The following is a 24,634-nucleotide window of genomic DNA, read 5'->3' on the forward strand; positions in this document are numbered from 1 at the left end:
GCCTACTTTATCACACACTCTTTAATCTGTTCCTCCTCTGTTTCCAATTTCAACAAAAGTTTATACATTTTAGCAATTACATGTTCATCATCGGTGCACAATTATACTTCAAATTCTGTCTTACTTTGCTCTAAGTCTTTTTATACATTTTGAATCCTTCTGACAACTGTAAATGGGAAAACCGTTGACAACTATATCCTTCTGCTATTAGTTGCCTTCTCATCATTTCTTCAACCTTACATGTTTATTTAATAAAAATGTGTGACAATGTAGAAAAAAATAATGGTAATTCCATCTGTCTCCATAAGGTTCATAAATCCCATTAGCATAGGTGTGGGCAATAAATATTGTATACATAAATGCATAGAAGAAAACAGTGAATTAAATGAAATAGATGGCTAAACTAAATACTGAAGACAAACAAGCAACCAGTGTTTTAGTGATTGTATTTTAGGAGAGAAATCCTATCTGCAAAAATATTCTTACTATGAGATACTGACAATATTTCAGGATTTCATCTAACAATAGTAAAAAGCGCAAAAAATATTAATGAGATCTTTTAAATAATATTTTGATAGGCATATATTTATTTTAATGTTTAAAATGTAATCCCTGTGGATGATACCAGTGCCTATGTGCAACTGGAGATAAATCCAAGTCATAAACTATGTACTGATATGGCTTATTTCTGTACAAGCCAGAGATTGTATAAATTGCTATGCGTAATTCTCACCAAGTCTTACAGATTAGCAGGTCACCCAGCCTTCAGAAATCTATCGTGTCAGTCAAAACAATCTGGAAGAAATGCTTTGGACCTTACATGATTGCCGCTCCCTTTCTGGAAACCAGTTTTCTGTGCTTGAGAAAGAAATGATTAAGATTGGACTTAATGTAAACATGTAATGAATTTAGGTATTTACTCCAGACTCTAGTTTTTAACTTCTTATTATGGAACAGCTTGTACCACACTAAGCAAGTTCAGACAGTCTTGAAAGGACAGTCTGCTCTTCTCATCCCAAAGGGCACTATTATGGCTGACTTGTTAGAGGGGAGATCATGGCCAAGAATGTAGGGATCAAATCCTTTTTCCTTAAAATCACAGTAGGGGCCCATACTTAGGAACCATACTGTAATCACTAGGTATATGATAAATGCATTTCTTTTCCTCTTAAAAACTTCCTCGAGCAACTTAAAAATCAGTGTACGTCATTAGAACTATCGCATGCTATAGACATACAGTATTATACTAAAAGAGTACTATAATGTTGTTTGTGTGTGACAGGCATTTTCTGCATCACAATGCTGTAATTCTACACGGATGTCACGGCTTAAGTGACATGCTGGCAGCAGATGGGGAGACTAATGCATAAGAGGTTTAAAGCTCTGCTTCTTCCTAAGTTGCAGCGTCTATTTTTAATATATTCATACTATCTTCTTTTAGAGAAAAAGTTATAACAATACCAGTAGTGGTGGTTTGAAAGGATGCAGTGGCTGAACACAATCTCTCTCCAACATTAAAGTAAAAATACCTGGTAGAAAGCAGTTCTATTATTCACAGGAAATCATGCAATATAATGGCTTTTAGCACTCCTTTGTAATAGCTTATTTAAATACTTTGGACTTCAATTGAGATTCCTATTTCATTCAGATATTAAACAAATGCCTTTTGTTGTTATTTTTTGTTGTTGTTGCAATTGATCACACATATTTTAAATAGCTTTTTTGATTCAGAAGGACACCAGGCTAACCCTTAAGTCTGCTACCATCAAAAAAAGTTGTGTGCTTTAAAGTAAAATCCACAATACCGGTAGGAAGGACATCTATTTTGAAGTTTCAACTTTAAATTATGAAGTCTGCAAGCTATAATGATAACTAAGCATGTAATATGGGGAAAAAATCTTCATAAAGTTATCCAAGGATGTCGTGTGTGAGGTTCTCAGTAGATTAGCTGTGCAACATACAACATACAAGGAATGTTGCACAGGGATTTGCTTCTCAAAGTGAAAGGCATGAGCAGTACAATCTTTTCAAATATGTTCTTGAAGGAGAATTAGGAGAACTGTAGGCCAAATTGGAGAATCCTGTTGTGATGTGGTGGAACATCTGTGGAGTTGTGCCACAACAATACACGAGCACACAATAGATGCAAACTTAAAGTGAACCACTCCAAACTCGATTGCAGAAAATATGACTTCAGCAACAAGTGGTCAATGTCTGGAATACACTACCTGACTCTGTAGTTTCTTCCCTAAACTCCCAAAATTTTAACCTAAGACAGTTTACTCTTGATCTCACCCCATTCCTAAGAGGTCTGTAAGGGGCGTGCATAAGAGCACCAGTGTGCCTATCGTCCCTGTCGTAATGTTTTCTCTATTTGTATCTATTTTATGTATTCAATTCGTGCTTATACTTATATATATTACCTAATATGTTCTTGACAAATAAATAAAATAAATAAAATAAAATTGTAGAAGTCTTCCCTAACAAATGCACAAAGGTGGAATATTTAAAGTAAGCACAAGACAAATACTTTACATTGCCTTACTGTGTAATTTTGGTTTCCTTAATTTAGTTGGTTAGATTTATATGGACATTAAATATAGTAGTTGGTGTTATTACCTGGCCAAATCTTTCACTGGTACTACATCTTGAAGTTTTATTGGATGGCGAAACTGCAACTTTCTCCTTTGCCTTGAGACAGGAATCATTTTATTCCTTGATAAAATGATATTTTTATATTTTTACATAAATTAAGGTCAGTTAGTGGACATGTCTAACCTTCCTGGCAAAATTCAAATGGCCTCCTTGCTGACTACAGGCTGAGTTAAAATTAATTATCAAGAATGGTGATGATATTCCATTGATATTGATGTGGTGGAATATGTTGGACCCAGAAGCCTTTTTATCATATTCTGGGTTAGCATGGGAAATGATCAGAATGTAGCTGGATTCATGGAAATAAATCTCTTAGGGAAGTTACATCTCGTTTACCCAGATTAACAGAATAACAGGGTTGGAAGAAACTTTGGAGGTCTTGTAGTCCAAACCCCTGCTCAGGCAGATTCATTACTGGTTTTCCCCTAAGCTAAAGTTTGTGATTCAGCATTTATTAATTTATGCATTATGGAATCTGGTTTTGCACTGAGTTAGGTTTAAATAAACAATGGCTTTAAAAAAAACTTGTCCTTTCCCGTGTGGTTTTAGGTGATTTAGACTATTTTTTTTTTTAAAAAAACAGCCTTATAGTATTTTTGTTCTTTTTATACTATTTTCTTCTTTTTACAATTTCCCATTTGATACCATTCATTCTAAATAAAAATAAGCTTCAGTTTTCCTTTGGGGCAGATTTGCCAAGCATTGTGTGTACTCTAAATATAAATACTATTTTCATCCTATAGGCATTATAAATAATTTTTAAAAGAGCAGTACTGTATGCATTTATTTGTGAATGGAATATTGAAGCCGTTCTTCACATGAGACATTGCTTATTTTAGAGCCAGCCCATGATAAAGGCACCATTTTTGATCTCCTAGATATTGTATAGCTCTGTAAATCTAAATGAGATTAAAATACAGAGTCAATTCGAGCATCATATTTCAAGTGCCAAGGGTGTAGACAATGTAATAGACTTTTCATAAATAAGCATCAAGTATACATATTGTTTCTTTATCAAATACTCAGAAAGTGAATACCTATCATCTTTTAAAATCAAGAACAATGGTTTGAGTGGAGCTAAAGGAAGTACTTTAAGTCAGAATCTTATGAAAATCTTTACTACAGCTTTCCCTACTTGTAAATGTAACAGTAGCCTGGCGCTTAACTGGATTATTTACAGTCAACCCTTGGAAGATTATACCTTGTGCTGTTAACAGAGTAGGAGGGAGCAAAGGAAGCTGCTACTGAACAGTGAAAAGGATGGGATATTTATTGTTACACGTATTTTGTTATAATCGTATATCAGACATGCTCAATTCAAGCATAACAATAATGTAATCACATCAAACCTGGATATGTAAAAGGTTCGTTCCTCGTGATCTGAACCACTGAAGGTAGCTTCAGTCATTTTTTCCATAGTTAATTCCTGCGATTAATGTCATTTAATCCTGGAACTACCTCATAATTTTGGCATGTTTGTGCATGTATTCCGGGACCACCCTATGTCCCACACAACAATTGTTGGCTATCTTAAGCTTTTACTCTTAAGCACACTTTTTTTTGAAAGTGACAAATGTTGAAACAATAAGGCCTTTTCACTAAGAAATTCTCTTTAGGATTGCACAGTAGCTTGTGATAAATCAATGTTTAGAGTATTCCCACTGAAGCTGAGTTGGAGGAAAATATGCAGTCTTTTAAACACAAATGAAGTAAATTTATTTTATATTTGGTATTTTTTTTAACCCAAAACTAGATGGAATGTCCTATGAAAATTGGATAGTGTGGTTGGATACATTAAAACCCTTTTCAGGAGGGCCAGATTGAGAATGAGTAAAGGATATTTGAAAGGAGAGAGCATAAACAGAGCTAGGAGGAATGGAGTTAAATGCATCATCAGTTTAGAGTCCTTGCATTGCCTCTAGAAATTCAAGTCCTGCCCCCTCCATGAATTCCGTTGACCCTTATCTAGTGCCAGTTTAGTGATGACTGTTAGTTGACCAGATTCTTGTGTATAGGCTTCAAGAAATTATTTATGCTGCAACCTATACAAACCTATAGAATTTTTGTGCTTGACAACTGATACTTCTTAGAAACTGATAGCCTATTTCAAAGAAACACACACAAACACACTAATCCATTGAGGATTTTAGTTCTGATTATCTGAATAGCTAGATCTCCAAGTTACAAAAAGATTCAACTGAAATACCTTGCTACATTGCCAAACCTAGAATGAGGATTGGGAAGTGGGAAATTCTATACAAATAAAGTCTTATCTATATACACCTTTAATGGATGTTACTTTCTCTGTCCCCAAAGTTTTTGAAAGGCTACACTGAAGCTAGGCTTTTAATTAAATGCAAATAAGGGATTCTAAAATGACAGATTGTATCAGGCTGAAGACAGTAGCCAATTTCCGCTCTCCTCAGTTATTATGGTAAGGACCTGGCATAACTTTATCTACTTTGAAGGAATTCCTCCTTACCCTGGTTTTAAACAAGCATAACTTTAACCCACAGAGGAAAGTCTTCATGGGTAGATTTGAGTCAGCACTGTTCTTCCAAATGACAATGGGGAGAAATAATAACTGAAATAATTTCTAACCATGTATTTTAAAATAGCTGTATTTTTGAACTTTTAAATATGTTAGCAAGTTCTTAGGGTATATAACCAAGTACATTCCTGAAATATACTCAGAGACTTCTTAAAAATTATATTGCTTAATATATACATAAATAAACATATATATTTAATAAAATCAGTAGAAGCTGGACTGATATTGCATTGCATATTTTTATGGCACATCAGCTATTTGTAAAATAAATATTTTGAAAGTAAGGTTCATCATTTAGGTAGCATATTTTAGCAGATTAACATGATTAATAAAGGCCACATATTGCAGTATCACAGAAAGCAAAATCCTTAATAGCAATAGCACTTAGACTTATATACCGCTTCACAGTGCTTTACAGCCGTCTCTAAGTTTACAGAGTCAGCATATCGTGCCCAACAATATGGGTTCTCATTTTACCAACCTCAGAAGGATGGAAGGTTGAGTCAACTTTGAGCTGGTGAGAATTGAACTTCTGAACTGCTGGCAGTCAGCAGTCAGCAGAATTAGCCTGCCATACTGCATTCTAGCCATTGCGTCTTAGGGTGGTTCTTAGCAGAGGTTCTTCTTTATTTAGTTCTGAAATGAAATATTTTTACCATAGGAACCTAAATTAATAGTTCTGACATTTATGGTCTTATGTTCATTGCAAATGAAGCTAAGGAGGACGAAACTCTTGTGAGTTCTTCTGAAGATCACAAAATACTTTTCTTTTCAGAATACCAAGGCCCCTGAAAGTGAAGGGGCATCTGCAGGAGGATTAAAGTAGGTCAAACGATGAAAGCAGAGTTGTACCACAGCACTGTAAATTCCACTCCTTTTGCCTGTGCTTGAGGCATATATACTGTCACACAGTATATACAAAATGAGCAAAGTTTGTGGTACAACATCACAATGCAGCTTTTGTCTTTTTGGCCCAAATGCCTTCAACTGAGACTGACCAAGTTAGCATCAATTTGTCATTTGTTAATATGGTAAAAAGAGAACATAATTAAATACACATCTAGAGAATTTGTACTTTATTACTGTATTTTTAATTTTGACTGAAATATAAAGGAAATCAAATAATTTTATTTATTTATTTATTTATTTATTTATTTATTTATTTATTTATTTATTTATTTATTTATTTATTTATTGGTTCGATTTATATGCCGCCCTTCTCCGGAGACTCAGGGAGGCTTACAATGCGTTAAGCAATAGCCTTCATACTTTTGTATATAATTGCTTGGTAGGGCTTTCACCCCCCCCAACCGATGTTCTTTTTTATACAAAGTCAGCTTATTGCCCCACAAACCGGGTCCTCATTTCACCTACCTTGAAAGGATGGAAGGCTGAGTCAACCTTGAGCCTGGTGAGATTTGAACTTGCAGTAATTGCAGGCAGCTGGTGTTACTTAACAGCACTTTAGTCTGCTGCGCCACCAAGCCTCTCTTATTCTGGTCTCAGAGGCCATGCATGATTATCCATGGATATAAATAAGTCTAAAGAGACAATTGTGACAAAGCATATTAGTATGGAAGTATAATTTTAAAAACAGCCATGAAAATAAGAAGGTTGTAAAATTCTTCTTTGCTCTCAATTCTTCAAATGATTCAGGAGATAAAAGGAGATATTCAAGTGACCTAGTACTGGTATTAAACTGGTGCATCAAAACAACTTGACAATAACTCCCCAAATATCTTTAAAAATATATTTCATGCCAGTGTCCATTTCTTTATTATTTGTGGTCATAAGAAAGTACACACTATCTTTAACCATCAGTTTTGTATCTTTTATCCTTAATAGTCAATATATAGTCATGATGATAAGCAATGTAATCTCCCTCAAAATAAGATGGGTAAAGATTGTTACTCCATGGGTACCAATTTGCAGTTTAAAATTTGAAAGTCACCTACTCAAATAAGAATAATTCTCAAATGAGAATAATTTCTCATTCTAAAACATCTTTGGCATTTCGGTGGCCTTAAAGATTCATCTCCAATCAGCTCAACAGAGAAATGTTAGGAGCTTATTATGAGACTTAGATTTTGTATCTTTTGCATTCAGACTACAGTGGGAATACTGTTTGCTGGAATACTGGATATTTCAGATTAGAAATTGGAAAATAAGATTAGGTCAGAGCCACAGTCTTTTTCCAGGTTTCCCACCAGGACTTTTCCTTTTGTTTCTATCAAAGTTGAACAAAACAGATGCAAATTGTTGGTTAAATTGTTGGTAAGGTATTCTTTGAGTTGACGTTAACTGCTGATGACTTCATGGGTTCAATGAAGCAGGTTTATTTTTAGCATTGATACAGAAGTGATTTGCTATTGCTCTTTTTTGCAAGGCTCTTTATACTTCAGAGAGCAACCATGGGGTTCTAAATGAGCTTCCATCCAAATAGTAATCACACCAACCTCACTTAGCTTCCAAAGTCAACCAGGTGCTGCCACCTCCATTATAGTATTGATTAAAATGTTTAAACATTGAATTAACTAGAGAGGGATTTAAAACTCTTTCTGGGAAATGCTCATGTTTTGCTCCTCTTTACTGAATACACAACTATCCATTTATCTCTGAATTTATTTTTGGTATGTACAAATGGAAAAAAAAACCAGGGAGGTTACACACACACACACACACACACACACACACACACACACACACACATAACAATATCATTATCACAATTACCAACTTGCTAAAATACTAAAATTGAGAGGAAAATGGTTTTCTAGGGATTTGTGAGTTTAGTGCAACATACTGAACAAAGTAGAAAAGGTGTGGAGTAGGTAATGTTTAAAATATTCATCTTGTACAACAAAATTATATTGTAATAGAGGTTTTTTAAAAAGATATATTTGATCAGAGGACTTATTGAAACAAGATTTACCTTAAAACACATGAGGGCAATGATCACATTTTGGGGTCATTGTCCTGCCTCAATTGGTCACTATGAAAAGGACAGTTCGAGATTTCAGAGTTTTTTTTAACTTTAAAAGTTAAAGAAATTTCACCAGTGAACTTGTCAGAAAAATAAAGGAAAGGATTTTTAATAAATTAAATAAAAGGTAAGCAGCCCAGTGTGTGCTGTCTTAATTTTCATCCTAAACTTACCGATGTCCTGCCTGGCAACAGCATGAAAAGAGAATGGAGGGGTACATTTTCCTATTCAATAATAAGTGATGGAAGTTGCATGGGGTAGAGTCTCTAGGAAATCCACTCTTTCTTTGAAAAAATGTCATTGGTGAAGCAGAAGATTGGCACCACAATGAGCAAAATATAGTGAGGGCTGATACGCGCTGTCAGCTAGAATTTGGGTTAAGACACTGACTTTTGTCTGCACGGTGTCTACTTTCCAAAGAGGATGGAAGATACAAAATTGCAAGTTTCCTTTCTGTCTCTCTCTCTCTGTCTCCCTCTCTCCTCTGCTCTTTCTCCCTCCTTCCGTGTTGCTCCCTCTTGGGTTAATGTGGTCTCTATACAAGTGAATAATGTATAAGAAGATGTTCCCTTGATAATGTCACAATTATTCACTGGAGAGGCCTACACTCAGATATTCACATTAACACTTAAGGTATTATTTTTCTGCTCTGAAATTAAGTGAGTGGCATCAGTGGTCATAAATGAGAGTATTCATCAAAGGCACAGGCCATGGCAGAGGATTAAGTGAATGCTGATGAAGTGCCCAGATTCCCATAACTTGGAATGGGGCTGCATTCAGCATTCCTTTATTATCCATCTGCCACATAACAAAAAGGCTCGTATATTTAATGCAGGTTTGCCCTAGGCCACGTAATAGGATTAGGAATAATTTCTACAAATTTACAAAAACAAATCACATGGGAAGGCTTAGAATTTGCTAATAATTTCTCCGTAGCTGGGAGATCAAAGCGGTGTTAGAGCCGAGAGCCAGGCGGTAGTTTGACCCTGGATAAGGTTTCTTAATGAAAGGGTTAATCTTCTCAGAGGTGACCATAGAGGAGCAAATAGTGTGACCAAAGGCAGATTCAGGGCTCTAAAGTCTGGCAAGTATGACAGCAAGAAAACATTTACAGAATAACAGTACACAGAATAACAGGGCATTTTCTGGCTGGGGAAATCAGATAAGTTAAACTCACCAGCTTCATTGAAATATGTTTAAACAAGGGCGAGCACATTGAGAATGGTGCTCTAAGGGGGGATCAAAGCATTAACTAATACTTGCAAAATAAAAGAAATTATGCTACATGCCTGAAACATTTTCTGGTTTCTCCAGGAAACAGATTTGTTTCCACTTACATGCCTAGTGATTATGTTTTTAAAGTGTATATAATAATAAGACTCTTAGCAAATAGTAGAAATCATAATGAAAAAAAAAAACAGCAGCTATTTGAGCATATTTATTTATTCAGCTTTTTTTAAAAAAAATAGTATTTTCCCCTTACACTTATTGTGGATACATATATACACAAGCATACAAACACAAACGTTAAGGATGGTTCTGCTATATAGCAGATCAGCCAAATAGCTAGAAAGAATGTTTGGGCAAGGGTGATTTTCGTTATTGCGCATTGCATTTTTCTGTCTTTTAATTATTACTTTGAAACTACCCTCCTCTGCCACTAAATTGCGGAGGCGACAAGCTTAAACACAGAAAGGTGATTGAAACAGCTACTTCAATTTTGTATCATTTGCGGATTTATTGTCATTCGGAAAATAGAGCATGATAAAACACTACCTTTCTTCTTTGAATAGCACCCGCGTGATCATTCCACCTCCTGGTCTATGACCTGTTCAAACAAGTCTAAACATCTCAACACAATGCTCCATAGCTTTTTAACCTATTAGGCCACTCATCAAATAAGGAATTAAATATAGAAACCTTCTAATGAAGGTGGTGAATAATTTAGTACAGCTGCACAAAAGCGTTTGCCAGACATCTGAGCATGGGTGAAGATCCTATTTCTAGGCTGCTTGTCTTCCAGGAAGAATTTCCAATCAAATGTCTAGATCAAGCTTGAGGTAAACTAGCTTGAACATTTCTTCTTTTGTGCCACTACTTATTTTGATGGGAGGATAATCAAGGATGAGAAGATATAAAAGAAACATTTCTCCTTAACTTATATATTGATCTCAAATATTTATTGTACACAATATTCTTTCTATCTTGCCTTTGCTATTATCATATCTGCTCTTGCATGGTGTACAACAGCTTGTGTCTGGATGCTGTTAATCAAACAAAGTTTTAAAAAGCATCTGGACGTGGTTGGCATGGAAAGCATGCAGGGTTTCTAGGATATAGTAGAAGTACTGTAGAATAGAATAGAATAGAATAGAATAGAATAGAATAGAATAGAATAGAATAGAATAGAATAGAATAGAACCCTCCTTTGGGGGAGGGTTTCCTGCCGCCTGCTTTGAAAGAGGCGGTGGTGAGGCCCCTCCTTAAGAAGCCTTCTCTGGATCCGGCTGTTATGGCTAACTACCGTCCTGTCTCCAAACTTTGCTTTGTTGCGAAGGTTGTTGAGAGTGTGGTTGCGCAACAGCTCCCACAGTATCTGGATGAAACCGTCTATCTAGACCCGTGCCAGTCCGGCTTCAGGCCTGGGTACAGCACGGAAACGGCATTGGTCGCATTGGTTGATGATCTCTGGAGGGCTCGGGACAGGGGTTGCTCCTCTGTTCTGGTCCTATTAGATCTCTCAGCGGCTTTTGATACCATCGACCATGGTATCATGCTGCACCGGCTGGAGGGATTGGGAATGGGAGGCACTGTGTTGCAGTGGTTCTCCTCCTATCTCTCCGACCGGTCGCAGTCTGTGTTGGCAGGGGGGCAGAGGTCGACCTCGAGGCGCCTTGTTAGTGGGATGCCACAAGGGTCGGTCCTCTCGCCACTCCTGTTCAACATTTATGTGAAGCCGCTGGGTGAGATCATCTGTGGATTTGGGGTGCGATGCCATCTGTACGCTGATGACACTCAGCTGTACATCTCCACCCCAAACCACCCCAATGATGCCCTTGAAGTGATATCCCAGTGTCTGGAGGCTGTGCGGGTCTGGATGGGGAGGAACAGGCTTCGACTCAACCCTTCCAAGACCGAGTGGCTGTGGATGCTGGCATCCCGATATAGCCAGCTGGTGCCATTGCTGACTATTGGGGGTGAGTCATTGACCCCCACAGAGGGGGCTCGCAACTTGGGCGTCCTCCTGGACACACGACTGTCTTTAGAAGAGCATATGACAGCCGTGGCCAGGGGGGCTTTTTATCAGGTTCGCCTGATATGCCAGTTGCGCCCCTTTCTGAGTCAGGATTCCTTATGCACAGTCACTCATGCTCTCATCACTTCTTGCCTGGACTACGCTAATGCTCTCTACATGGGGCTCCCCTTGAGGAGCACCTGGAGGCTCCAACTGGTCCAGAATGCAGCCGCGCGGGTGATCACAGGAGTGACATGGTGCTCCCATATAACACCTCTCCTGCGCGAGCCGCACTGGCTCCTGGTGGTCTTCGAGTGCGCTTCAAGGTGTTGGTTCTCACCTTTAAAGCGCTCCATGGCTTAGGGCCAGGGTATTTACGAGACCGCCTGCTGCTACCGATAACCTCCCACCGGCCAATATGGTCTCACAGAGAGGGCCTCCTCAGGGTGCTGTTGGTCAAGCAATGTCAGCTGGCGGCCCCCAGGGGGAGGGCCTTCTCTGTGGGAGCACCCGCCCTCTGGAACGAGCTACCTCCCGGAATACGGCTGATTCCAGATCTCCGCACTTTCTGTAAGGCCCTGAAGACGTTTTTATTTCAGCAAGCCGGCCTGGCCTGAATAGATTTTAGGGGTTTTTAATTGTATTGCTAGGGGTTTTAAATTGGGGCGGCCGTTTAATTTAATGTATTTTAATTATTTTAACTTTTGTATTGCATGTGATTTTAATTCTCAGCTGTTTACCGCCCTGAGTCCCTTCGGGGAGAAGGGCGGGATATAAATTTAATAAATAAATAAATAAATATAAATAAACAGAGCAGAGCAGAACAGAACAGCAGAGTTGGAAGGGACTTCGGAGGTCTTTTAGTCCAACCCCCTGCTCAGGCAGGAAACCCTATACCATTTCAGACAAATGGTTGTCCGATCTCTTCTTAAAAACTTCCATTGTTGGAGAATTCACAACTTCTGGAGGCAAGTTGTTCTAACTGTCAGGACATTTCTTGTTCTAGGTTGCTTCTCTCCTTGATTAGTTTCCATCCATTGCTTCTTGTCCTGCCCTCAGGTGCTTTGGACTCCCTCTTCTTTGTGGCAACCCCTGAGATATTGGAACACTGCTATCATGTCTCCAATAGTCCTTCTTTTCATTAAACTAGACATACCCAATTCCATCAACTGTTCTTTATATATTTTAGCCTCCAGTCTCCTAATCATCTTTGTTGCTCTTCTCTGCACTCTTTCTAGAGTCTCAACATCTGTTTTACATCATGGTGACCAATAGAATAGAACAGGGATGGGTTCTACTTACCTTTACTACTGGTTCGCCATGGGGCTGCACATGCACGCTCACTTCGCTTGCGCTCTTCTGCGCATGCGCAGAAGCATTTTGATGACATCGGGGTCGGTGGGCGGAGCCTCTCTCCAGTTTTACTACCGGTACTATAGAACTGGTGCGAAATGGGGACAACCCACCACTGGAATAGAATAGAATAGAATAGAATAGAATAGAATAGAATAGAATAGAATAGAATAGAATAGAATAGAATAGAATAGAATATTCTTTATTGATCAACTGTGATTGGACAAACAAGGAATTTGTCTCTGATGCATAAGCTCTCAGTATAGTGTATATACAAACAACAAAGTAATAAATCATGAGATATAACCGACAAAGTGATAGTCATGAGATACCAATAGGAGTGGTAATAGGAAAGATGAGAAGGAATAATAGCAATATAGTCCTATATATGGTTAGATATCCTTAGGCATAAGACAGTGCTATGGGAATTGTATGTTTAGCAAAGTGATGATTTGGGGTAGTAGAAGAAGTAAACTTTATTATAAAACATTATAGTTTTGACTCAAAGACAAAACAAAAAAGCAGATTCTGAGGTAGCAAATGAAAAAAACACCATAAAACCAATGAGGTCAAAATATGGTGTATTTTGCCGACAGCAAAACAAAATTTAGTTGCATTCAGAGAAATAACTGATTGATTCACAGTAACATTTGTAAATAAAATCGGTGCAAGTGGCATGCCTGGAAATCTGACTAAATGGGGACTTTAGCCGCAGCCTAACAACTTTGTAATATGAGCAACATAGTACCTTGGCTTATTGTTTAAAGGAACTCTTTACCATAGGGCAAAGTTCAAATGGGATACCCCATAGCTTCCCCTCAAAAACAGCTATTGGAAAGGCATTTAATTTTGCCAGGATGAAGTAGTTTTGAATTTGGAAACTATTATTTGGCTAAAATATCTATGTGGTTTGAGAAAAAAAGGAGGCACATGGCTACCCAAGAACACCCAAGAGTTACCCTGCAGTAAGATGGGCAGCCAATAAATTTGATAAATAAAAACACATACCATTTGTGTATGGTGGCCAGTCTGATTGGACTTCCAGGTCCTTTGTATGCTGTTGAAAGATTGCCACCACATGCTCATGTTCCATCCTCAGGATTGCATTGGGTGAGAAACGATAGCATTTCAGTTTCTCATGCAACACCCTAACTTCAAAGGAAACAAGATCATCAGTTAAAATCAGAGGTGTCACGCCCTCAGGAAAAAAAAAAGGAACTTAGCCAATAGGAGAAGATGCTTGTGTCAGTACGAGTTTCCATTTTGGTCATGCCAGCCTTATGGTGCAACACAACATTAAGAACAAATGTTAGACCTGAAAGAATTTAGACAGCACTCTAAGGAGGAACTAAATGGTCCCAACTGAGCTGTGAGCTAAACCTATACCCAGATTACAACCAAAAATTAGATAAAACTATTTTAGCACCGCAGGTATCCTGTAATAGAAAGACTGCAGGGCTGTTGCTGACTTCTGTGGATTTTGGACAATGTATAGGTAAACCTTGCTTAATGATTGCTCTGTTTAGCAATCCTTTAAAATCACAAAATCATGAAAAAGTAATTGTGTGACTAGTCCACACCTAACCTTGACCATTATCATGGTCTCATGATTGAGATTCAGGTGTTTGGCAACTGGCATGCAATTATGAATTTTGCAATATCCTGCTGTCACATGAGCACCAAATACACACTGCACAGTCAGCTTCCGACAGGTAGAGTCAATGGAGAAGATGGAATAAAATCATAAGTTGTAGTCATGTCTTCATTAATGACAATGGCAGAAGTGACCTTGTAAATCTGTTGCAGTTACACAATGAGTCATTTAATGACTATGTCACTTAGTGACAGAATTGCCAGTCCCAATTGTGGTCATTAAGTGAGGACTACCTGGACTTGATATGCGCACTGCATTTATTGGTAGCATAAAACACTACCCTTAAATACTTGAAGATTTAATCTGTTCTTCAGAATTCTTGAGTTTTAGGTTCTTAGTAAAGCAAATTATTGCATAGTTAATTTTGTACTACAATGGGCAGCTAAATTTGTACTACAATGTGCAGCTAAAGGACACAAAGCTTGCTTCACACCAATTGGTGTTTGAAATAACAGCACAGCATCATCTACATTACAGGAGCATGGCAACATGAATTCTACAGCTTGACCACTGTAATCATAATTGGCCCTAGATTTTATGAATTTGCATTAAAAGCATGTATGTCTAAGTTCTAAAATAGGTTGAGTTATACTATTTTGAGAACACTTCACGTTGCGATGTGTGAATAAAAAAAGGAAGAATACAGCAAACACAACCATGTCTTTCTTTTAAACATGTGTATTGACGCAATTTTATTGAGGGCCCTTGAATATATCTCAAAGCAGGCATTCCCTAAAATCTAAGGAAATCTGAAATAAAACAGCAGTTTCCCCTTGGGAAAGTATATTAAACAAACAGCTGTGTTCTGTATATTAATTTTATTTGCAGGAGAAAGATTATATGCAAAAAGCATTTCAATAATATCTCAAACAAGCTTATTTTCTAAGGCTAGTGTAGTGTAATAATAAATACACCGTATTTACTCCAGGGAGGTCTTGATTTAATTCTCTACAGAATCATGCAACTAGTTGGTGACAAGAGGGATCTCAGAGAAGTCATCCCCCCCCCAACCTAATCAAACAACCAGAATTATGGTGGAGATAAACTTTATAACAAGATACAATCATCATGAACTCATGAAACTCTAAGTTCCTTGGAAAATAAGTGGGATAAAAATAGGACATGTAAATAATAGAAGCAACACATTTCAAACTAGTTGTAGGGCAAGGCAACTCCAGCTTTAGCATGCATACGTCTATATATTAGGCACAGGTTTGTGCAGAATCACACATCCTCACCCATACACTGATATAAGGAGGAGATAGACACTTTTCTAAATGGTTGAGGGTTAACAAATTCATAGGAGGGATACAAGAGAAAAACAGAATGGAAATGGAGCAGGGGTGAAATGCTACCGGTTCGGACCAGTTCACCTGAACTGGTAGTAAAAAAATGTAAAAAAAAAGTTCTGATGATTAGCTGAGCAACGCGCGATCGTTGGAACTTTAAAAAAAACTTTTTAAAGCATCAAAAAAAAAGTTCCAACAATCACGCGTCGCTCAGCTAATCATCGGAACTATTTTTTTTTATTACCGGTTCAGCAAACTAGTAGCATTTTTTACTACCGGTGCACACACGGCCAGTGAACCGGTAGCCAATCGGATCAGATTTCACCATTGAAATGGAGGTAAAGATAATGACAGAATGAATATATGATTCTTCCTGTTACAACAGCTTCATACGCCTACAAGTCTGAAGGCTAAAGTGTAATTTTACTGGCTTTGCAAAAAAGGTAGTTTTAAAGGATTGTAAGAAGGAAAAAAAAATAGCATTACGGGTCAGACACAGAGATACGAGGTTTTTCTTCTGTTATAGACATTTCCTTTCCCAATAAAACTGACATGAAAGGAAGTAGTTGGGGCGGGAGTGGAGGGCGGGGGGGGGGGGGAGAAGGTCAATTCCCTTTGGTTTGGTATAATAGCCTGATGATCCTGAGAAATGCCAAAAAAAAAAAAAAGTGGATTCCTTAACAGGCACTACTTGGCCTGCAGCCCATGTCAACTTGACACTGGCTGCTGTGTATGCTTCCTAGAGATGTAGGCATATTAAATTACAAGCGGCTAAATGGGAACAGTACTGCAAAAGCAAAAAAAAAAAAAAAAAGTGGGGGTACTAAGCAATATTTTTTATTTCTGATTCTTTTCTGAGGTATTTAATCCTATATCGAGCAGGTAGTGATTGTTCTTTCCCTCCTTTCCCCTCGCCTAAGTTTTCATTCATACGTTTCATTCACATTCATGCTAAAGCAGCAAGAAGGGCAAATGGATTGCAGATTTTTGCCTGGCAGATTACTTTGCCTCATTGCTTAGCTCAGTCTTTCTCAACCTTGAAAACTTTTAAGGTCTGTGGATTTCAGCTCCCAGAATTCTGGGAGCTGAAGTCCAAACATCTTCATGTTGCCAGGATTAAGAAACACTGACTTACCTTGAGATACAGTAAGTGCTGAGAACATCTGCTTTTGACTCCCTACTTTTTTTACTTATGGAAATAGTCTTTTTTATTTTATCTGTGGTCTCCATTCTCCGCACCTGGGTTTCAACAATGTTATGTTTTCCATGTCTTTAGGATGTTCTAGTGCAGTGTTTCCCAACCTCAGCAACTTTAAGATGTATGGAATTTGAGTGTTGAAGTCTGCACATCTTAAAATTGCCAAAATTGAGAAACATTGCTCTAGTGGGAATTTGAGGGCCAGTTATTTCCCAGGGTTTTATTACTAAATGTTATTTTTTAATTTATTGATCTAAACTATGCAAACATCCCCCTCCTCCTATACTAGAAATATTGAAATATTATTACAAGATTTGACGAGTATATTGTACCCACTGACAAACAAGAGAGATCAGCTTGACCATATTTTTTAAACAAAAAGATCCATTGTTGTTTAATATTGGCCTGCAAAGTTAACCATGATTCAGCAAGAATGGATCGTTCTTCTGTGGTATCCGATTGCCAGCCTGAGAGTCAAGGATTGCATGACCTCATAAACCTCGGATATACTCCAAAAGATTATCAAAAGTTTTACCAAGTGATAAGTTTAATTCAGAGACAAAGAGAAAGGATTCAGAATTTATTTAAATAGAGGTAAAAAAACCCAAAATACTGTGGGATCCAATCTGGGTTGGTCACCAGAACCAGAGGTTTAGTTTTCCAAGTTTTTAGACTCATATTGGAGCCAAAGTCCAAAGTTGTGGAATGTCTCTCTCACCAGAGTGTATATATGTGCTTTCATTCATGAAATAAACACTGTTTTGCCTCAATCCCAGCAACTACTGCTTTAAGGTCTGGCCCCCAGCCAGCCTGGTGTGGCTCTTAGTCTGGAAAGTGTAGCATAGTCTTATAGTAGGGATATGTTGATCCAATCCTTGGACAGCAATTTCAATAGGAAAGCTGGGTATCAATACCAAAATGGTTATCCTCCTTTGAAAGGTCCATAGGTACCCAGGATATTCTGTTTATTACCAGACTTTCCATCTGCAGCTTCAGCCAATGCCAGGCTAATCAAGGTGAGATAGGGCATCCTTGAGAAGGTACCAAGGTGAATTCAACAGAAATGCAAAATAGCAATATCACTTAGACTTACAGTACTGTATATACCATTTCATAATACTTTACAGCACTCTCTAAGTGATTTACAGAGACAGCATATTACCCCCAACAATCTGTGCTCATTGAAAGGATAGACAGCTGAGTCAATCTTGAGCCAATCAGGATTGAGGGAAACGAACAGCTGGCAGTCAGCAGAATTAGCCTGCAGTACTGATTCTAACCATTGTGCCATCGTGACTCCTAAAATATTACATTTATGACTGATTTTCTCAATGGCAGATAACTGAATTCTTTTGCTTCTCTTGTAATCATTGCAGAGCTGTCTCTGTCATATTTTTAACACTTAGGTGCCAAATCCACATTTTTTTACCCAAGAGGTACGTTCTTGCTATTTCCAATGTTCTTTTGCACCTTTCCTTCTGTTCAGACAATATGAGCAGGGACAGATGCCATCCTCCTCATCAACATGTGTGCAACCCAGGAGGTCCAGCGATGGTGGTGGGAGCAAGGAAAGACCTGCTCTTAGCTCTCTGCTGCTGCTGGGGAGCCCAGCCTGTTGTAACTCAATATTTCCTTCTCACCCACTTCCCTTGTAAAAAAGCCTAGCAAGATGTCTGTCACCAACACTAAAATAAACATCACCATCTGTTGGTAAAATGACATTATTCCTTCACTCAGGGATGTGACAAGGGGCAAGGCGAGTGAAATAATGGGAAATGAAATCAATTAGACTGAAGGACTTCAGAAAGAAGACTGATAGGAACAACAGCAGGAAAACATATTGGGAGCTTTTTACAATTGAAATGTGAGGTTTAACACGTTGAGCTTGACTCAGGCAGGCAACTTCAACAACAATAACTGTAGAAAAAGAGAAGCCATTTTACTTAAACACTTTATCACCTCTGACTCCCAAGGCTATTTTCAGTACCTTAGCACAGAATGTCTCTGTTCATATATATTTACAGTGAATAGGGAAGCAGCTGGTTTAGAAGACTTTAAATGTCATAATAATTGAGGTGGGGGGAGACAGAGAAAATCTTTGCTTAAGAGCTAAAAGAATACGTGGCAGGGGGTTGTGGAACTTCACTTCCTTCCCAGATTGTTTCTATAGCCATTTGCTTTGCTTTCCTGGCTGGGGTATAAGAAGTGAGACAGACTTTGAGAAATGTTACTGGTACATTGGTGGAAAGGAAAGCTATGCAGACTTTTGTTCTTAGAGCATGTATGACCCTCCATTTCCACCTTGTCTTTAGTTTGCAAGCATATGGCTGGGGTGAAGATAAAAAAAAACCAATGTTTTTGCAATTATAACTTTGAACCTTAGGAATGTCACTCCATTTTCAACTGCAAAAATAATGAATGTTGGTCTCTATCTATGTCCTGCAATCCTAGCAATTTCTTTGCTCTAGGACTGGGTTGTCTGAAATGGTCAGTATTGAGCCCCACCTCCTATCCAAGAGGACAATAAATGGCTAACATTATTATTAGCCATTCACAACAATGTGAAGTCACAGTTGCCAGCTGTGTTGACCTTCATACACATCAAGTTCTTTCCAAGAACTTAAGACATGGTAATGTATTGTAGCAAAGTATGTGTGGATCTAAGCTGCATGGACTTTTGCAATTGACAGATGGAAATTTTGTCAATGTGCAGATTTTCTGAGTGCTGTCCAAGATCTTTTGGTATGGCATCCATTGTGCTGATAATCACTAGTACCACACAGCTGGTTTATGCCGTAATCTTTATTATTTTATTGATATAACTATGATTTATAATGCTATTAGTTAAAATAGTACTTATTAAATTATTTTTATCTAATAAATCTATGGCAGTCAATCTGAAAATTCATGAAGGAATTAATGAAATAGAGAATTTGGAGACACCTAATCTAGGGCAATATAGTGTTGAGGGACAATACTACTACTTCCTTCAGGCTCAGTGCACCCCCCAAAATTTGAGAAACAATGTTTGAGCAAAGAGAAATATTTATAAAAACATAAGCAAACAATGACATTTTTAGTAAAGCAAAGTAACTTCTAAAGAGTAAAACTGTATAAAGTGATATATGAAAATGGTGGAAACAAGGCTACTGAAAACTTGACTTCTAAACTAATTTCTTTTCTTATTATTACATGTCTTTAATTTTTATGGTTTTCTGGTTCTTAATCCTTTTTTCTCCTTGCTTCACATACCACTGTTTGTTTTGAAAGGGCATAGTGAAATGGATATGTAGGTTTATATATAGAATATCTTCTGAAAAAGAGTTTATAGCATCTGCAGTTTTTTAAAATTACTAACTGGTCATAGATCAATGTTGTTGACTTGAAATTTACTTTTTTTTCAAACACCTCAATTTTTAAATATCTTATATGTTGAATTTAGACTCATTGGGTATTGCTAAGGCAAATGTTTCTTTCAGAGTTTTTCAAAGTTGACAACTTTAAGTTGTAGTAGACTTCAGTTCCCAGAATTCCCAGCCTTTCTGGGAGGCTTAAGGCTTCACATCTTAAGGTTGCCAACTTTGAGAAACACTATGATTCTGACTGCTTTGAAAAATGGTACAGAAAACTAAACAACCCACATGAAGGCAGTCCTTTTATTAGGTTAAATCAAAGTTAGCAAATGCCATTTAAATGTTTAGTTTTTTTTTAAATAAAGCAATGTAATTATAAAGAAAATAATGAAGAAAAAATGTAACAGACTAAAATACCAGCTACAGCATATATAAAAATACAACTATGTTTCTTGGAAAGTCATTTTTGTTCCTTCTAATTATCATTTTTTTATATGACAGGCTCTTTTTCCTAAAGTGACTGACTTGCTTTTTAACCATATGTATATAAAGCAGCCTATATTGGTCCCCAACTAAAAACGTGCCTTTCTGATTTTATATTCCATACAAATTCCACTTAGCACAAAAATGCTTTAGTGAATACCTCAGTGCCGCAGAACTTTGCTGTTTGATTTGTGCTGCTGATAGATTTTCCTGACGGAGTTTTAAAAAATAAACAAACCTTACTTGTGATTTGAGGAGAAACAAATGGGACATCTGGAAAGCTCTTTATATTTATTACTAATGGGGCTATAATTCTATTAACACATAGGATATATTGGAAAGTCATATCGATATACGCAAATGAAAATAAACAGACAACCAGAAAATTAACATCAGTACTGCAACATTCATATACTTTGTTATCATAGAGTCTAAAAGATGTTTATGTGCTTACCATGCCAGGCTCTGAATTTCTACAGAACTCAATAGATGTATGCCGGGAACAAAATTTTCTATGAAACTAGGTTTTTTTTTCTCTGAGAGCAATTTTGCTCTTCTGATTGTTTTCTTCTAGATCTGTAGTATGTATATTTTTAAAAAATATATTTCACAAATCTTTCTTTCTTGGTTTTGCTTGGGAACATACTTCAATTCTTTGTCTGTTGAACTAATCACTTTGATGAATTGCTATACATTTTTAGCCATTTCACTTTTATTTAGTTGAAATAGCAGTTTCAGTTTATTTAGTTTCAAAGTAGAAGAATTTCCAAAGTTGCTTACACAACCATTTTAAAAATAGTGAATTAAATCCAAAGGGGCTTCATGTGAATCCACCTGCATCCTTATTAAACTAAAAACTAGAACCACAGTAAAAAATAAACTGACAATAACATGTGCAGACTCAAAGGTGAAATCTCTTCAGGTTTTTGCTCTTATTTTCCCTGCTAGTTAGCTAGCCTTATTATGGTTTTTTTTTGTTTTTTTTTTTACTGATAGAGAATTGTGGGGAGTAAATTTAGCTTTTACTTCTATTTGATGGAGGAAACAATACAATTGCTGGTCAACTTATGACCACAATTGAGTCCAAAATTTCTATTGTTAAGTGAGACATTTGTGAGTTTTGTCTCATTTTACGAACTTTCTTGCCACAGTTGTTGAGTAAATCACTGCAGTGGATTAGTTAGTAAATCTGACTTCCCCATTGACTTTGCTTGTCAGAAGGTCGCAAAAGGTGATTACATGATCTTGGGACACAGCAATAGTCATAAATATGAACCAGATGTCAAGTATCTGAATTTAGATTACATGATCATGGAGATGCTGCACAGTCATAACTGTGAAAAAGTTTCAAGTCAACCAGCCAATGTTTAGAATATGTTTCTCCTCAAGTGACCAGATTGTTACAGGTTTTTATCAAATTATATTGTATTGCATTATATTACATTTTTATTGCATCATTTAGCCATTAGTATCTTGGCATTCCCTGTTGCCATAATTTTTTTTTTTTAATTTGATTTATATGCCGCCCTTCTCCGGAGACTCAGGGCGGCTTACAATGCGTTAAGCAATAGCCATCATTCTTTTGTATATTTTTATACAAAGTCAGCTTATTGCCCCCACAAACTGGGTCCTCATTTCACCTACCTTAGAAAGGATGGAAGGCTGAGTCAACCTTGAGCCTTGGAGAGATTCGAACCAGCAGAAATTGCAGGCAGCTGTGTTAATGACAGTGTGCACTAAACCACTGTACTATCAAGGCTAATTAACCGAGAATTGTGAGTCAGTAAGTGAGTCTCTGCCCTTCTGACTACCCAGCTCAAGAACAAAAGAGAACAATCCAACCAAAGTTCTCTTCTTTATTTGTTCAGCCATATAGACAGAATCTTGCCAGGTTAAACCTATACTACTCTAATTCTAATTGATATACTCTGTGAGATTCTAGAGAGTGGCTCTCCCAATTCACTTCCTCTTTCTCCAGTCCAGCTTCAGGTTGTGTCACCTCTTGTTTTCCCTCTCTCCTTGGAATATGATCCCTCTTTCCTGGCAAACTGCCACTTCACTGTAAATCATTATACTGCCCTGCACCCTCTAAATAAATTTTTTGCGGTTACTTTTGGTTGTTCTCAGGTTTTTAACTTGTAAGCTATCCAGAGTCATAGCAATGAAATGGCCAGCTATATATAATAACTAACTAACATCATTGAGGCCAAGCAGCGGGGTGGCCTAGAGATGGAGTTATTGCTTCACAATCAGGAGACTGTGAGTTTGATCCTATGTAGTGGCAGATATTTCCTTCTCTGGGCGCAATGAATAACTGTGTGCTGTGAACACCACATAAGCATTAGGAAGGGCATCCAGCCAGAAAATTCTCGAGCTCCATTCAGATGCCCCAACTCCAGCCCAATACAAGGGATTACAGGGTCATTAAAAAAACACACCATTGTCACCATCTTTGCATTTTTTATTCATACTTTATGAATATCTCTGGAGTCGGCTTCACTTTCTTAGATTTTGAGCCTGATGTTCTATTTCATTCAGCAAATAATTCCTGCAGCTGCTTTCATGATAATTGATCTTGATAGTGTGATGGACAGCATATAAATCTAATCAATCAATCAATAAATAAATGAGGCTGCTCTTAAATCCTTTGTGGTCCTAGGTTTTCAGCTGGCAGCAGTGCCCAGGAGTATTTTTAGACAACTATACTTAGTTGTCAGGTGGTGCTTTTGCAGAGGCAATCTGGTTTAGCTACAGTTATGACACTCTAGATAAATATTCTTCCCCCCTCTCTCTCCCCCTCTCCCTCTCCCTCTCCCTCTCCATCTCACATGCATGTTTGAAGCTATTTGAAGATCTTGACATCTGTCTCACCTTAAAAATGTAGGGCTATCCAATTATCAGCATCACCAAAAGGGGATCTTTGGAGACTGGTGCCAGCCAGAGAGGACTGTTTACTAAAGATCAATAAAAGGCCTTTTCTGGTGTTGGACCTAAACAGTAGCATATCATTTCTTTATAAGCTAGGATTAACCCTATTCCTTCAGCTTTTTAAAGAAGTGTTAAGGCAGAACTTTAAATTTTTTTTTATAATGATCTATTTTTACCGTTGATATGTCAGGATAATTTTAGTAGTGGTTTTTAAGAATATTTTTACAGCATTATGTTTTCACATGTTTTTTACCAGCTTGGTGGCTTTTTCATGGAACGGAAGTATAAAAATATTTACTGCCTTCTGGTAACTGCATGGACATATCCATGTATTTTCCTTGGCAACATCACAGAGATGGTTTGCCACTGTTTTTTTTCTGCAGGATATTTTTTTTCAGCTTCTCAGAATAATCTATAACTCATTAAACTCATTAATAATCAGATTTATCCCTATCTAGCTTTTTGAGATAAGCCAAAATCAGTTAGGTAGAGTACTGTAAGTAAATGAGTACATTGTTAGAGAAAGAGATCAGATAGAATCCTGTTTAGTAAATGAGTGCTCCATGGCTTAGGACCCAGCTATTTACGAGACCACCTTCTGCCTCCGATAACCTCCCACCGGCCAACACGCTCCCACAGAGAGGGTCTCCTCAGGGTGCCGTCTGTCAGGCAATGTCGGCTGGCGACCCCCCGGGGAAGAGCCTTCTCTGTGGGGGCACCCACCCTCTGGAATGAGCTACCCCCAGGGATACGACTAATCCCGGACCTCCAGACCTTCCGCCAGGCCCTGAAGACTTTTTTATTTCAGCAAGTCGGGCTGGGTTAAAAATTTTTAACTGGGTGAATTTTATGGGTAACGGGGTTTTAAATTGGAGAAGCCTAAGATAATTTAATTTTGTTTTAATGTATTTTAATATTCGTATTGTGTGTTTTTAATTCTGGCTGTTCACCG

General features: G+C 37.6%; 2 long non-coding RNA genes across 2 annotated transcripts; both read right to left on the minus strand.

The window, feature by feature from the left end:
• Positions 1-620: 620 nt before the first annotated feature.
• On the minus strand, positions 621-6,724 carry LOC139307989 (uncharacterized). The gene is made up of 3 exons (XR_011599707.1): positions 6,581-6,724; positions 5,688-5,842; positions 621-858 (listed from the first exon to the last, which is right to left on the minus strand). It is a non-coding gene; the product is annotated as an uncharacterized lncRNA (long non-coding RNA).
• Positions 6,725-12,746: 6,022 nt separating this feature from the next.
• On the minus strand, positions 12,747-21,286 carry LOC139307990 (uncharacterized). Its single transcript, XR_011599708.1, has 3 exons — positions 21,209-21,286; positions 13,786-13,929; positions 12,747-12,892 (listed from the first exon to the last, which is right to left on the minus strand). It is a non-coding gene; the product is annotated as an uncharacterized lncRNA (long non-coding RNA).
• Positions 21,287-24,634: the final 3,348 nt, after the last annotated feature.

Source organism: Pituophis catenifer, unplaced genomic scaffold (assembly GCF_029215685.1).
Source record: "Pituophis catenifer annectens isolate HBS135680 unplaced genomic scaffold, rPitCat1.0.hap2 SCAF_1, whole genome shotgun sequence".
NCBI lineage: Eukaryota > Metazoa > Chordata > Lepidosauria > Squamata > Colubridae > Pituophis > Pituophis catenifer.